The sequence below is a fragment of the Sciurus carolinensis genome, chromosome 15 (genome assembly GCF_902686445.1).
Source record: "Sciurus carolinensis chromosome 15, mSciCar1.2, whole genome shotgun sequence".
NCBI classification, from domain to species: domain Eukaryota; kingdom Metazoa; phylum Chordata; class Mammalia; order Rodentia; family Sciuridae; genus Sciurus; species Sciurus carolinensis.
The window spans coordinates 35,694,755-35,708,099 of record NC_062227.1 but is presented as its reverse complement, the minus strand read 5'-3'; positions in this window follow the sequence as shown (position 1 = coordinate 35,708,099).

Here is a 13,345-nt window from a genome sequence, read left to right as displayed (position 1 = left end):
ATGAAGTATGATTGAATAATTTATCATGTAAACTTTTCAAACTGGCTTCTTTTACTTAGTGGTATGCATTTAAGATCCTCCATGCATTTCATGCCTTGCTTGCTCATTTCTTTCCAGCACTGAGTGATATTCCACGGTTGGTATGTATCAGTTTATCCATTCACCTGCTGAAGAACACCACACGTATAGGTTTTCATGTGAACATAATTTTTCAACTCTTGTGGGTGAATCCAAACCTGAAAGTCTAAAAAATAAAATAATTATTCTGTTTTATGAATGTCTAGTATTCACCAAGTATTGCATATCCATTTTCTTTCATCCTTATATTTATCTGCATAGGCAATTATTTTTAAATTCATAAAAAATCATCAACTTATATGGCCATTGAAAGTCATGTCACCCTGAAATGTAGATAACAGTGCCCATCTAGTTCAGGTAGTAAAGAAGAGTCAATGAGATAATATGTGTGGAGGTGCTTTACAAATCATCTGATTAAGCATTTTATATTCCATAATCAGGGAAAAGAAAAGAAACCAGAACCTTGTGATTCGTAGATAAATCTAAAATAACAGTCACTCTGATTGATTCTCTTTCTGTGAATAGTAAAGTCCTCGCTGTTTAAAAAAAAGAGTGCTACTACCTGCCCTTTATAATTACTTACAAATATATCTAAGAAATTAAAAATTGGATTACAGACAATTCATTCTTTTGTACATAATTTTAGCCATAGAGTATTCCTGGGCTCTCTTCCTTTAGGTTCTTTAAAGGGAACTTAAATTTTTTAATCTATTTAGCATTTTTCAAAATAGGAAGGTATGTGTCACAAAAACAGACTGAGTGAATGGTTTATTCTAAAATCAAAAGCCTACAGATTATTTGTAAGAAAGTCAGGGTATGTTTCTGGATGAACAAAATGTATCATTAATACCAACCCCTATCTCCCCACCCTGATGGCCAAAGCCAGTGCTCATGAAAAAAGCAAACTAGGTCTATGTGAATGTATCAAAGGTATCTTTAGTTCTGAAATTTCCCATCATGTAATAAACACCCTGCAAAATGCAAACTCCTAACGCTTCACTTATGTACCCACAAACGTCCTAGTGACTTCTCATTTGTCCTTGGAAAGCATAAACCTCTGGAAAAACAAGCAGGAAGTGGTACACTGTCCCTAGAGAAGATGTAGCACCAGCTGGAGAGCGATTCTTACCCTAACCCTACCTCCCATTTCCTTCCTCTCATGACCTGTGCCTGTATTTTGGAGAAACAGGAAAATTAAAGGAAACTAAAAAGTTTCATATTTAATTCCCTTGACACTAGCTTGAGGTCCTTGGGTGTAAAGAGAGAAATTTCTGAGAAGCGTCTCTGCCAAGCCAGCCTGCTGTGCCTCCCAAACAAAATCATCCGGGTTATGGTCCCAGGGTTCCATGATACCCCCAATAGTTTGTCATGTTGCTTTAGGGCAGTGACATTCCTGAAGGTGCCATAGTCTGAATCCCCTGAAGGAAAATTTCATACCTCGTGTGTCTGGGTTTCCCCTTGTGTCTGGGGCAGTGCCCAGGACAGAGTAGATGCTCCATTGTGGATTTGGATTTCCTGTTTTGGTGCCTTGAGCTTCTGGTGGTCCTGAGTCAACCCTCCTAGTCAAACTGGACTGCTCCCTGGCTGTGTACCTCCTGTTGAGGGTCTCAGTTTACCATGTGAAAAGATAATTTATCTAAGGGGCTTGGCATTCAAGGAGGGGCTCAGCAAACCCCACCCCTGTCCTTAGCGAATGCTTTTCTGATCACCGGCTGTGCAGGGATGCTCCTTCTCTGAACTCTCCTAGTTTTCAATAGTCACCTGTGTGTGTGCAACACAAGCATCACAAACCCTGGTCTTTAACACGTGGTATTACAAAGCCTACACCTCCTTTATACATTGCCATATAGTGCATGTTGCCACTTTGCAAACCATTTCATCGAATCTCACACAGAGAGAAAATGGGAACAATAGTCCCTGCTTTGGGATTCCTGATCAGACCGTCTCAAAGGGAAAGCATACTGAGATCCCACAAATCCCCTTGGATGCCACGAAAACCCTGATGTTTGATAACTTCTGTTTTTGAAACCCTTCCTCATGAGAGATGGGACTTTCGAGAAACCACGGAAGGGAAACCCTTTCTATTCCAGCCCTGGTCTTATTCTACATCCTGCCTGCAGCCCCTGCCACGGTTCCTTTCTATCTACAACAGTAAACGTGCTGAGGATACCTGTGGACAGACACCCAGGCCAGGAAAAGGCAGTGTTTGTGCAGTTGTCTTCTAATAAGGTCAAAGGCACAATGCATTATGCAGCTCTGCGGGCAGCCAGGCTCATTAGAGCGGGAGTGGGTTGTGGGACCTGCGTGGGAGATTCAGAAGCGGGGTTTCATTTGGGGTCTGTGCCTAGTGGGTGTCCTGGACTCTTCCGGCAGAACAGGAACTGGAGGTGGGAAGAGCACTGAAGAAGCACAGCCCGGAGCATCTGAGAGCCCCGCAGAGCCCCTTTGCCCTTCTGAATCTAAGGTTTGATTTCCACCCTGCGCTCACTAACGCTGGAAACAAAGCAAAATGCAAAGACCCTTAGTGCTATTTGCAAAGCTCTGCGCTCCCCTCACCAAAATCCTGCTGTGGCTGTCTCCCAGGTTGGGGTGGATTTTCCTGCAAAGCATAGGTTGTTGAGGGAAAGTGAGCAGAGAGGTGAGCGAGAGAGTTGAACCAGAGCAGAGCCCGTGGCTTGTGTTTTGGTGCACTTCATGAATAACGTGAGGCCGGGAGCTGAAGGCCAAAGCCTGACAGGCTGACAGGCCTGATTGCCATTTGCATGCACAGCGCTAGGCAAGTGGAAGTGACTGAGAGATTGATTGATTTGTTTTGCTGAGGCTCCTTTGTGGGCTTCTGGGTGGATTTCTGGCCCCACCTCTCAGCCTCAAAGCCCTTGCTTTGCCTGCTGTTGCTTTTTTATTTGGGGGTAATGAAAATTTGTTATAAGCCTTCCCTTTCATCTGTATGTGGCAGGCTGTCACAGAGAAACGAGCCATTCTGCAGCCTCGCTCCTGTCCAAATTGCTAAATGTTTTTTTTCCAATTGCTTCCCTAATGGGCCGGGATAATGGGAGCGGCATGCTCTCTGCCCACGCTGGAGATGCCAGCGCATTTGTCCAGCGCACATGTGTGGCGGGCACCCAGCCCCTTCTGTCCATGGTGGGGCCAGTGCCTGGCAGTGGAATGTAGCTTCTGCACCTGCCCCTTGCCCTTGAGGCCACCAGGGGGCTCAGCACCCAGGGAAGGTGGGCTCCAACCCACCAGGTAGTCCTTGCAAGGTGGCCATTCCAGCAGGTGAGGCTCTGTAGAGGGGGCAGGTGATCCAAACCAGAGTCCCAGACCCTGGTCAATTAATGGACAGGCCAGGCCAGCTTTTTATGGACTCCAGTTGCTGCATTTTGAAGGGGCGGGCTCCAGAGCTCCCCACGGCTGCCTGTTCCGTGTGCTGGATGCTCAACTGTGGCTGACCCACAGCTTTATGGGCCTAAGTGCTTATCCAGGAACAGAAGTGAGGAGGTTGTGTGTGATAAGAAAATAATTTGCCAAAACTGCAACAATAAAGAGGGCCTGGTGGGATCTCTTACGGTATGAATAGCCCCGAGCAGCTGCAGATCTCTCTCTCTGCTTTCACAATTATTTTCATTTTTATAACAACTAAAAGCTAAATGCCTTGTACAAGCCTAGTGAATCTTGCTTCGGCTTCCAATCCAATGTTTCTTTCTCTTTCTGGGAATCTTAACATCCATGCAGCCTGAACAGAATGTTCCTTGGCATGGTGGCTTCAGCTGGTCTGCTCCTTGGCCTGCTGACAACTGCTCTGCTCAGTTCTAATACCACACTCCCCCAAACAATCCCCTGAATGCAGAGAGCTCCAGCCATCCCCTCGGGGGTCCGGAACAGGTGCTCCTATTGCACAGTCCTGGAGGCGGGGAATTCTTCCTCAGAAACCAGTGCCTTTGAAGCCACAGCAGTTGCTCGACTGACGGGACGTGCGTTGGACTCCAGCACAAATAAGGCACATACAGTCCTGTCTCTACACGCTGCCCTGCTCCTGAAATTGCCACCAGCACATAGTGCCCACTTGCTGTCTTTCTTTGGTAGGTGAAAATAAATTTGCATTTATTAAACACTGTGTACAGATAGGCAGGGAGTGCCTCAGGCACCTAGGCAGTGTCACATAGGAGCTGCTCAGGTGAGGATGGAGCAAGTCTGGCCCCCCCCGTCCATCAGTCTGACCCCAACCCCCATTTCCTCTGTGAAATGGCAGTAGAGTAGCACTGGCCTCAGTCGTCTGTAGGTACTACTTTCAACTAAGTGAGACAGTAAACAGAGAGGACCTGCAGGATGCTTGGCACTTTATTAGCATATGACACTCAATCCATGTTAGGTGTAATGACTCAAACTATTCCTTTCTGGGTGCTTTCAGGCTAGTTGGGACTATACATGTACAACATAGAATGATAGCATGTGGGAAAGCTTGTCTTAAATGAATGTAATCAAGGAAGGATGAAGACCGTAAATGCTAGGTTGGAGGAAGGGATCATTAATTAGGGCTGGTTTCCCAAACTGATCTCCAGAATGGAATCTCTTGGGACCCTTAATAAAAACAGCAATTCCAGAATCCTCTCCTTGTGACGATGATTTACTCAATCTGGGTCCAGGCCTTGGGAACTATAATCAACATCTTTATGGTTATGAGGGCATTTTTATGCAGGTGATAGTCAGAAGAGCGCTGTCCCCAAAATATACAATGTGAACCACATGCGTCATTTAAATTTTTCTAGTAGTCATATTTTTAGATGTAAAACAAAATAGGTAAATTAATATCAATAATGCACTTTATTTAATCCAATATATTCAGTATAGTACGATTTCAGTGTGTTATTAATATTTAAAAAATTCAATTAGATGTTCTACATTCCTTTTTTCAAATTAAGTCTTCAGACTCTGGTGTGTATTTTGCACTTACAGCATAGCTCAATAAAATGCTAAAATCTTATCAGAAATATTTGATCTCTAGTTAGAAAGGTAGATTCAAATCCAACTTTTTCTAAAATGCTTAAAAGTCTCCTAATAATGGGATTATTTAAATGAAATTAAATTTAAATAAAATTAAGAATTTAATTCCATAGTCTCACTATCCACATTTCCAGTGCTCAGTAGACACAACGGTCACTGGCTACCATATTGGACAGCACAGATTTGGATTGTCAATACTTTAGAGTAATAAAAAGCTTTTTCCTTTTATTGTGTCATTTTAGAAAGAAGGAAAGTTGTATTCAGGAGGAATAGTAGTTGGAAGGCAGAAGAGTCCAGCTGAAGAGGAAATTTTATGATAGGAGCCATAGGAAAGGACACTTGTGAAGGGTACAAGTTCAAATTTTAGGCAGCCATTATTCCAAAACAAGTTCAGATTTCATTGAATTACCAATGGGAATCAAAGATGGTGTCCATTGATGTGAAGAAACACTGTTATAAGATTAACTTGTTTGGATATACTGGAATAGGTTAAAAAAATGGAAAGGATAATAGAAAGGGACTAAAATGAAACATACAAGAAAATAAAAATGGAATATTTCTAGTGGTAGAAGTCGAAGAGGGAGAAATCTGAGATGATTTTTACGGTTGGTTTTGTTTTTAAGTTTGTTTTTGTTTAAATTTAATGATGGCAATAGGGAAATCTGGAAGAGACACTGGTTCTAAAGAAAAGGTGGACTCGATTTTGATTTGAAGATTTGGACTTGATAGGAGGTTACCCAGACAAATGACTCCACACTGTAATTAGCAAGTGCATAAAATAGAATATACAGAATCAGGCAGAGGGCTAAGATGTAAGCGTTGGAGAATGTCAAGGACACAGATTCAGCACACAAAAGCAATTTATCTATAACAGCAGAAAGAGAGCCAGAAGTTCAGGGCCATGAAAGTCCTCAGGAGCAAAGAGTTTCTGCAAGAAGAATGGGTTGGACAATAGGGAATGATGCGCAGAGGCCAGAGAGAGTAAAGACTGAGCATTGGAAGTGGGATTGAAGATGAGGACACCAGTGTGAATATAGAGTTCAATGCCGGTAGACAATGGGGAGTAGAGGTAATATTGCCAGGTGTTAGGGACCGAGAAGGGGATGAGAGAATAGCATTGCCTTAAGAACTTAGGAAGTTTCTAGAAGGGAGTAGACATGACCTCTGTACTCAGTGGCTCATGTTTCACCCCAAATTATTAACCCAATGGTCGGGATATTAGGCAGAGTAGCAGACAGAGAGGACATCTTCTGGGTATTGGTTTTTTTTTTTTTTTTTTTTTACTTTCCACAGTCTCTGCTAACTTTGCCATTGACTTTGTCTCTGCATGAGGTAGTCCCTTCCTTGAATTTTTCAGGGCTCTACACAACCCACCTAAACCCCCAGGAGCTTTTATAATTTGCTTTCTCTATTATTAGATTTACCTTTACCATTCTGAAAAAAAAACTGCTACTTGCAAGATTCTTAAAATAAGATTCTAAAGTTCCTTTTGTTATATATTCATTCATTCTTTCTTTTGACAATTTTTTTATAGAGTTCCCCTTACATACCCTGTCCCAGAAACTCTGGATAAAGAAGTGAACAAGACAGAAAAGGTCTCTTCTGTCACAGAGTTGTTGGTATAATGGGATGGAAAGATAATAAGCAGGCAATATAAGGTATACTTCTCAGTAACCAGGTTTGGAAGCTGCGGAACGGGCTTCATTCAGGTAGAAAGGGAAGGGTTCTCAAAGAGATTGTATTTGAGGGAATTCCCAGAGAACAGAAAGGAGGCAGCAGTGAAGGCTGGTGGTTGGGGAGGAGGCTGTGTGGAGTAGGCAGTAAGAACAAAGGCCAGCAAGTGGGAAGGAGTGTAGCCCGACCTGCTCAAGGAGCTGAGGGAAAGCCACTTGTCTGGAGTCTGGGAGCAAGACAAGACTCAGGACATCTGCTCCTGATAGGTAGTTAAGGGTAGCAAGCCAGGGAGCCTGGACCTGAGGTACGGTCAGAAGCCACTGGAGCGTTTTCAGAAAAGAAGCAACGTGGCCTATTTGTGTTTGTAAAAGAGGACACTGGCCACCACGGAGTGTGGTGGTGGGTGACAGATGTGGAAGTTGCTAGAGTCTTGTCAGCAGGGGATGACGTGATGGGACTGGATTGTAGAGGAGCTGGGAAACCAGAGCAGAAGCAGGGAGGACGGTTAGGAAGAAATGGTAATAACCAGGGTGTTAGGGTCTGGATGTGAGGTGTCCTCCAAAAGCTCACATGTGACACAAAGCAAGAAAGTTCAGAGGAGAAATGATTGGGTGGTGAGAGTCCTAACCCAGTCAGTGAATTAATCCCCTGGTGGGATTAACAGAGTGTTAAATGGAGGAGGTGGGGCATTGGGGTATATATTGTGTTTGGCAAGAGGAGCACTCTCTCTTTCTCTCTCTCTCTCTCTCTCTCTCTGCTTTCTGATTATCATATGAGCCACTTCCCTCTGCCACACTCTTCCACCATGATGTTCAGACTCTCCTCTGGCCCCTGGGGAATGGAGCTGGCTGTATATGGACTGAGACCTTTGAAACCATGAGCCCCCAAATAAACCTTTCCTTCTCTACAGTTGTTCTGGTTGGGTCTTTTAGTCACAGCAGTGAAAAAGCTGACTAAAACACAGAGCCAGAAAGATGAAGATTTATGCTGTGGAGAGGCAAAGGCAAATGGGGGGTGAGGTGGACAGATGTGGGGGATGGTGGGGAGTGCCCCACGGGTGGCTCCACTGTAGGACTGGGCATCGGAAGTCAGTGGGGACTCCAGAGTGTTTTATTTCAGCCAACTATCAGCTGGTTGTGTCTCACACCAAGATGAGGAAAACCCCATGGTGACCGCGCTTAAGGTTGTGGCCTCTGTACCACCCACTACTGCCAAGAAAGGCCCATTGTTTCCAGAAGACCAACCAGAATTCTCAAAACCGAAGGCCTTCACAGAAACCAAAAACCAAATAAAAACAACAACAACCCACAATGTTCCAAGTAGGTGAAAAAAAAAAAAAATCAACCAAGGGGAACAGACATAGGGACATGTATTATATTCTTATCTCAGTATTTGTAAATATTTGAAAATCTCCATAATAAAAAGTTTCACTTTAAAAAATAAAATGGCATGACGTCTTTCTTTCAGACATTACAGATCAATGAGGGAAATAGAAGCCTTTTCTTGATCTTTGAAGTAAATACCTGCTAAGCAGATTGCTCAAAGCTCTACCTGAGGAAGGTGGCTCCCTCAACCGCTAGGGCACCTTCAAGGGCAAACGGCAGCTGTGGTTTAACAAGTTCACACATGGCACCCCAGCTCATGTCTGGGAGGGAAAAAAATTAATAGCAGGGGAATTAAATGGCTACCAATCTGTGAGCACCCAGTCCTAATACGTTTATTGATTTTGGGTTCCAGTTTAGTGCTTGAGCTGTCTCTATCCATCAAACTTTCCACAAAAGGGCATAGATCATCCTGGAGGGGGACAGCGGATCCACTGCCGGGGGCTGGAGTCGAATGTGGGGACTGTGGGTTCCTGTCCACTGCCACGCAGGTCCACATGGGGCCTCAAGCAGCCATCTGTCCACTGCTTTAGTGTCCTTGATAAAGATATTATTGATCACAGAGGGACTTCCCAGCAGAGTATTTACACCAAAGATGAATTCTTAAGGCCATAAAAGCAAGGGACAAAATGACACCCCACTACTGTCATTAAACACACACACACACATGCCAATAGTTTTTCCTGATTTTCAGATTACTTTGCCTCTCAAAGAAGGCTTGAGGGCCGGTGGGTAAGCCATGAATTCTTCAGGTCAGACCAGAATACTTCATACACTAAGATGAAGAAGCTTTCCCATAACCTTCTAATAAAACTGCTCACCCTTGTGGAAGGTCCTGACTGAGGGAATTCAGGACATTACAGCACTCAGAGGGCATTAGCAGAGATGTATTTCTAAGGGACAGATAATGACTACAAATGCAATGTCAAATACTAATGACATTTTTGAGGGATCGAGGTTGTGATTGAACAGTCATCTAGGTAAGATGGGTGCTCATAGTAGAATTAATAATTATCAGCATGAAAATCATTCTGTGTTTGTACTATGCCTTTCATCTCCCTCCAGTCAGAATGGCAATGATCAAGAACACAAACAACCATCAATGCTGGTGAGGTTGTGGGGAGAAAGGAACCCTTGAACATTGTTGGTGAGGCTACAGACTAGTACAACCACTCTGAAAAGCAGTGTGGAGATTCCTCAAAGAACTAGGGATGGAACCTCCACTTGATCCTACTCCTGGATATTTTCCCCAAAGATCTAAAATTGTCATATTACAGTGACATAGCTACATCAAGATTTATAGCAGCACAATTCATAAGAGCTAAATCATGGAATCAACCCAGATGCTCAATAATAGATGAAGGAAGAAAATGGGATCTATGTATACACACACACACACACACACACACACACACACACAATGGAGTTCTATTCAGTCATTCAGAAGAATGAAATTATGGTATTTACCAGTAAATGGATGGAAATGGAGAATATCACGCTAAATGAAATTGGCCAAATTCAGAAATTCATATGTGGAAGCTAGAATAAAATGAAGGACGGGGGAGGGAAGGATAGGATTTACATAAGAAACCAATCAAATACAAATTAATAGAAAGGAAGTCTAGTAGAGTAGAGGAAGGAGAATGGGAGAGGGGAGGGAGGGGACGGGAAGGAAAAGGGGGACCATGAACTTAAATTGATTTCCATGCATGTATGAGTTTGTCGGGATGAACCCACTACTATGTATTGCCATAAAGCTCTAATAAAAAAAATAGGAAAAAGAAAAGAAAATAGCTGTTTTGTTGATCTTTAGAGGCCAGACATACCCCAGCAAGTTATGAAATTAAAAAATTATACTCTTTGTACCAAATTGGTCCCATTGCAGTGAGCCTTGACATCTAACCAGGAACATTTCTTACCTTCTATGAACCAAGGTTGTTTTGAGGGAGAGAATTTGACAATACGTATTACATATCTTAAAAATGTTTACACTCTGTAACCAATCTTTTAAATAATTGGAGATGTGGCCAATATTTGAATATAAGGATGTCTGATGGAACATTGTCTACAGGGAAAAAAATAACCCTGTAAACATTTTTATTGAGATTTGTAACAGTGGATGACTTGTTGAAAAACTTATTATACATACACATGATGGAATAGTATGTAGTCATTAAAAATGTTTTGTGAGTAAAATAAATGATTAAAGACATGAGAAATTGTCCCTGGTATATAATTATTCTATCAAGTTTTAAAAAGACACAGAAGTGTGCACATACACGTATATAAATGTATAAGTTTATATAGTACTGCTCAATTATGTAAAATATGTTTATAATAGATATATACAAGTGACATACACAATTATAATGTAAATGCATTCACAGAATATATGTGTGCCTATGTAAAGATATATATATGCAATAAATAGCTTACTCATATTTATAAGAATATGATTTATTTTACTAATACATGTTTTATTTTGAATAATTTAGTTTATAAATACAGTATGATGTCTAGTATCATTTCTAAATATGTAAATAACCTTGGATGAAGAAGTTGTGGGTGTATTTTTTTCAAAATTTCAGGAATGGGGGGATAGGGAAGAATAGAGTTACTTTATATTGGGTAGAAGGGAGAGAAGGGAGGGAAAGGGGTATGGGGGAAGGAATGATAGTAGAGTGAAACAGACATTATTACCTCATGTACATATATGATTGCATGACCAAAGTGATCCTACAATATGTAATCAGGAAAATGAGATTACACTCCATTTATGTGTGATCTATCACTATGTATAAATGCATTCTACTGTCATGTACAACTAATTAGAACAAATTAAAAAAATTAAAAAATAAGTTAAAAAAAAAGGAATCACTATGCTATACAGTAAAATTCTATCATTAATTTTTAAAGCACTACGAGCACTACCACAAGAAACAATGTTGGGAAGTCAAACTTTGGAGGACACTACCTCCAACTTGCACTTTGTCATGGGTGCATTTGCAGATGTGCATGCGTGTGTATGTTTAGAGTCAGACTCTAGCAAGACAGATTGGAGCCTCCTCTCTGCAGAGCTAGTGCCACTTGCTCAAGGAGAACATGCCTTGTTTATGCTGCAGGCAAAACAACTATGTTTAAAAAAAATAAAAACCTCAGGTCTATTGTGAAAATGAACCATCTGTGGCAGCTGCGATGTTCCCTCAGCCTGACGGCACCTTTCATACTGAACTCTTGGGCTTCTCCAGGCACTTCCGACAGCTGCAGAATGATGCTATACATGTACGTACGACGTCAGGTTGTGCACCAGGAAACTGCATGTGCGTAGCGTAGGGAACACGAAACGAGGGTCAGCTGAGCCCGTGCCTGGAAGACCAGCTTCGTGCCCACCCTGCCTCCTGTCATCGCTTCAGGGTTTCCAGGGTAGGATGAAGATCCTCCCACCAACATATTCTGGAAATACGGTAGAGTGGCAGCACATAGTAGGTCCTCAAGAATCTTTTATTTTAATAACTAACAAATGAATGAAGAACATTCATTCAGGCAATTTCTCCCTCCGAGTGACTGGAAGACTGTTTTCACCTACCCTCATGTTCGGGTGGGAAACCATGTGAATCCTGCTCAAGAGGAGGGGCAGGGAACCCACCATCTCTACAGGTCAGACATGGCTCGCAGGGACACCCTACAGGCTTTAATCTGCCCAGAGGTTGTCAGTTCCTCCCCTACCTTGCTGTCATTGGCGTTTTGTTATTGATATTAAATACTCATGGTTTCCCTAATTAGATGTGGCCCTCTTAAAAATTATGAGGAAATGTTAGACACAGACTGCCAAGTAGCACAGACAAGAAACTTGGAGCAAATTTTGCAGAAGAACAACGTATCCACTTTCCTCCACGTGCAGCCTGGGGGCTTCTCCTGGTAGAGCACTATCCTGATGCTACTTCCCTGTTTCCCAGCCTCTTTGCAGGTTTGAATTTTGGCAGCCTTCCCTTTGATGGAAGAAAGCTGGAAGTAGCTCCTGCTGGTTGTCCTTGTCACTCTGCGCATCATCTAGCTGTTGAGATGGAGGATCACAGAGCAGTTTGGATTCTGTGCCTTGAGGATAGCTGGAGAAATCCATAAGGTCTAACACAAAACCCAAGTCTGCTTGGTTAGCTTGCCATTTCCACTTAATAATGAAAAAATATCTTTGACAGTCCACAAAAGTATCCCTTCTGGGCCACCTTTGTTTAAACTTAATATTTCCTGTATTAAATCTTATAATAGTCATCACGAGGAAAGTTGAATGCTAAAGGATTCAGAATCAATTAAGACTCCATCAGGAAATCAAAACCTTCTGTTAAGCTGTAAAATGCTCTGGGATGAATTGGTGTCACCTGATAATATTGCACCAGAGATGTATTGTAAAGTTTGATACTCAAGGCCAAGTGTCTCTTTCCACAAAAGCTACAATCCCTTCATCATGCTCAGAGTATCAGCCCTAGAAGAATAGAAATAATGAGTGATCATCCAGCATCTTAAATGATGCCTCTTTTCACTAATACTGGTAGCCAAGATTCGTCATCCTCGTGACTGCTTGCAATGATCTCAGACACTGACTCTTCGGTGACAATGAGAAGACAGGACTGCCCTGCGACCAGTCATGAGTGTCTAATAGCAGGCTTTATCTTCTTTTCTAAGTGTAATTCCAAGATTAGTAACTATAGATTAAAGTAACTGCAGAATCTCAGACAGTGAGGATCAGGGGAACTCACAGTGGCTGAATACAAGGTCAAGGACTTAATTGGACAGTCACATACCTAGCTCTCAGGTAATGGGAAAACGTGTTACCTTTAAGTCAGGAAGAGGCAGAACCAAGAAATTTTCGCAGGAGAAAAAAATGACCATCAAAACTCCTAATATGTAATAGATATAATGCTAAAAAGATAGTGGTTCCATTTACGGGTCTTTCCTCATTCTGGACATTTCCACAAAAGACAATTTAGGGACAGTGATGAGGCAGGCAACAAAATTCTGAGTCGTTCCAGATTAAGAAATTCTGATTAACAAACAGGTAAGGCCATGATAAAATGCACTTTTATTTTAAAAAAAAAAGAGAAAGTCAATACTTCTTCCTGCATTAAAAAAATAAATAAAGTTAAATACATTAAATATGTTCTGCTAATCATTCCAAGCATTTTTTCTTTTTTTTCTTTTTACTGGTTCTTTTT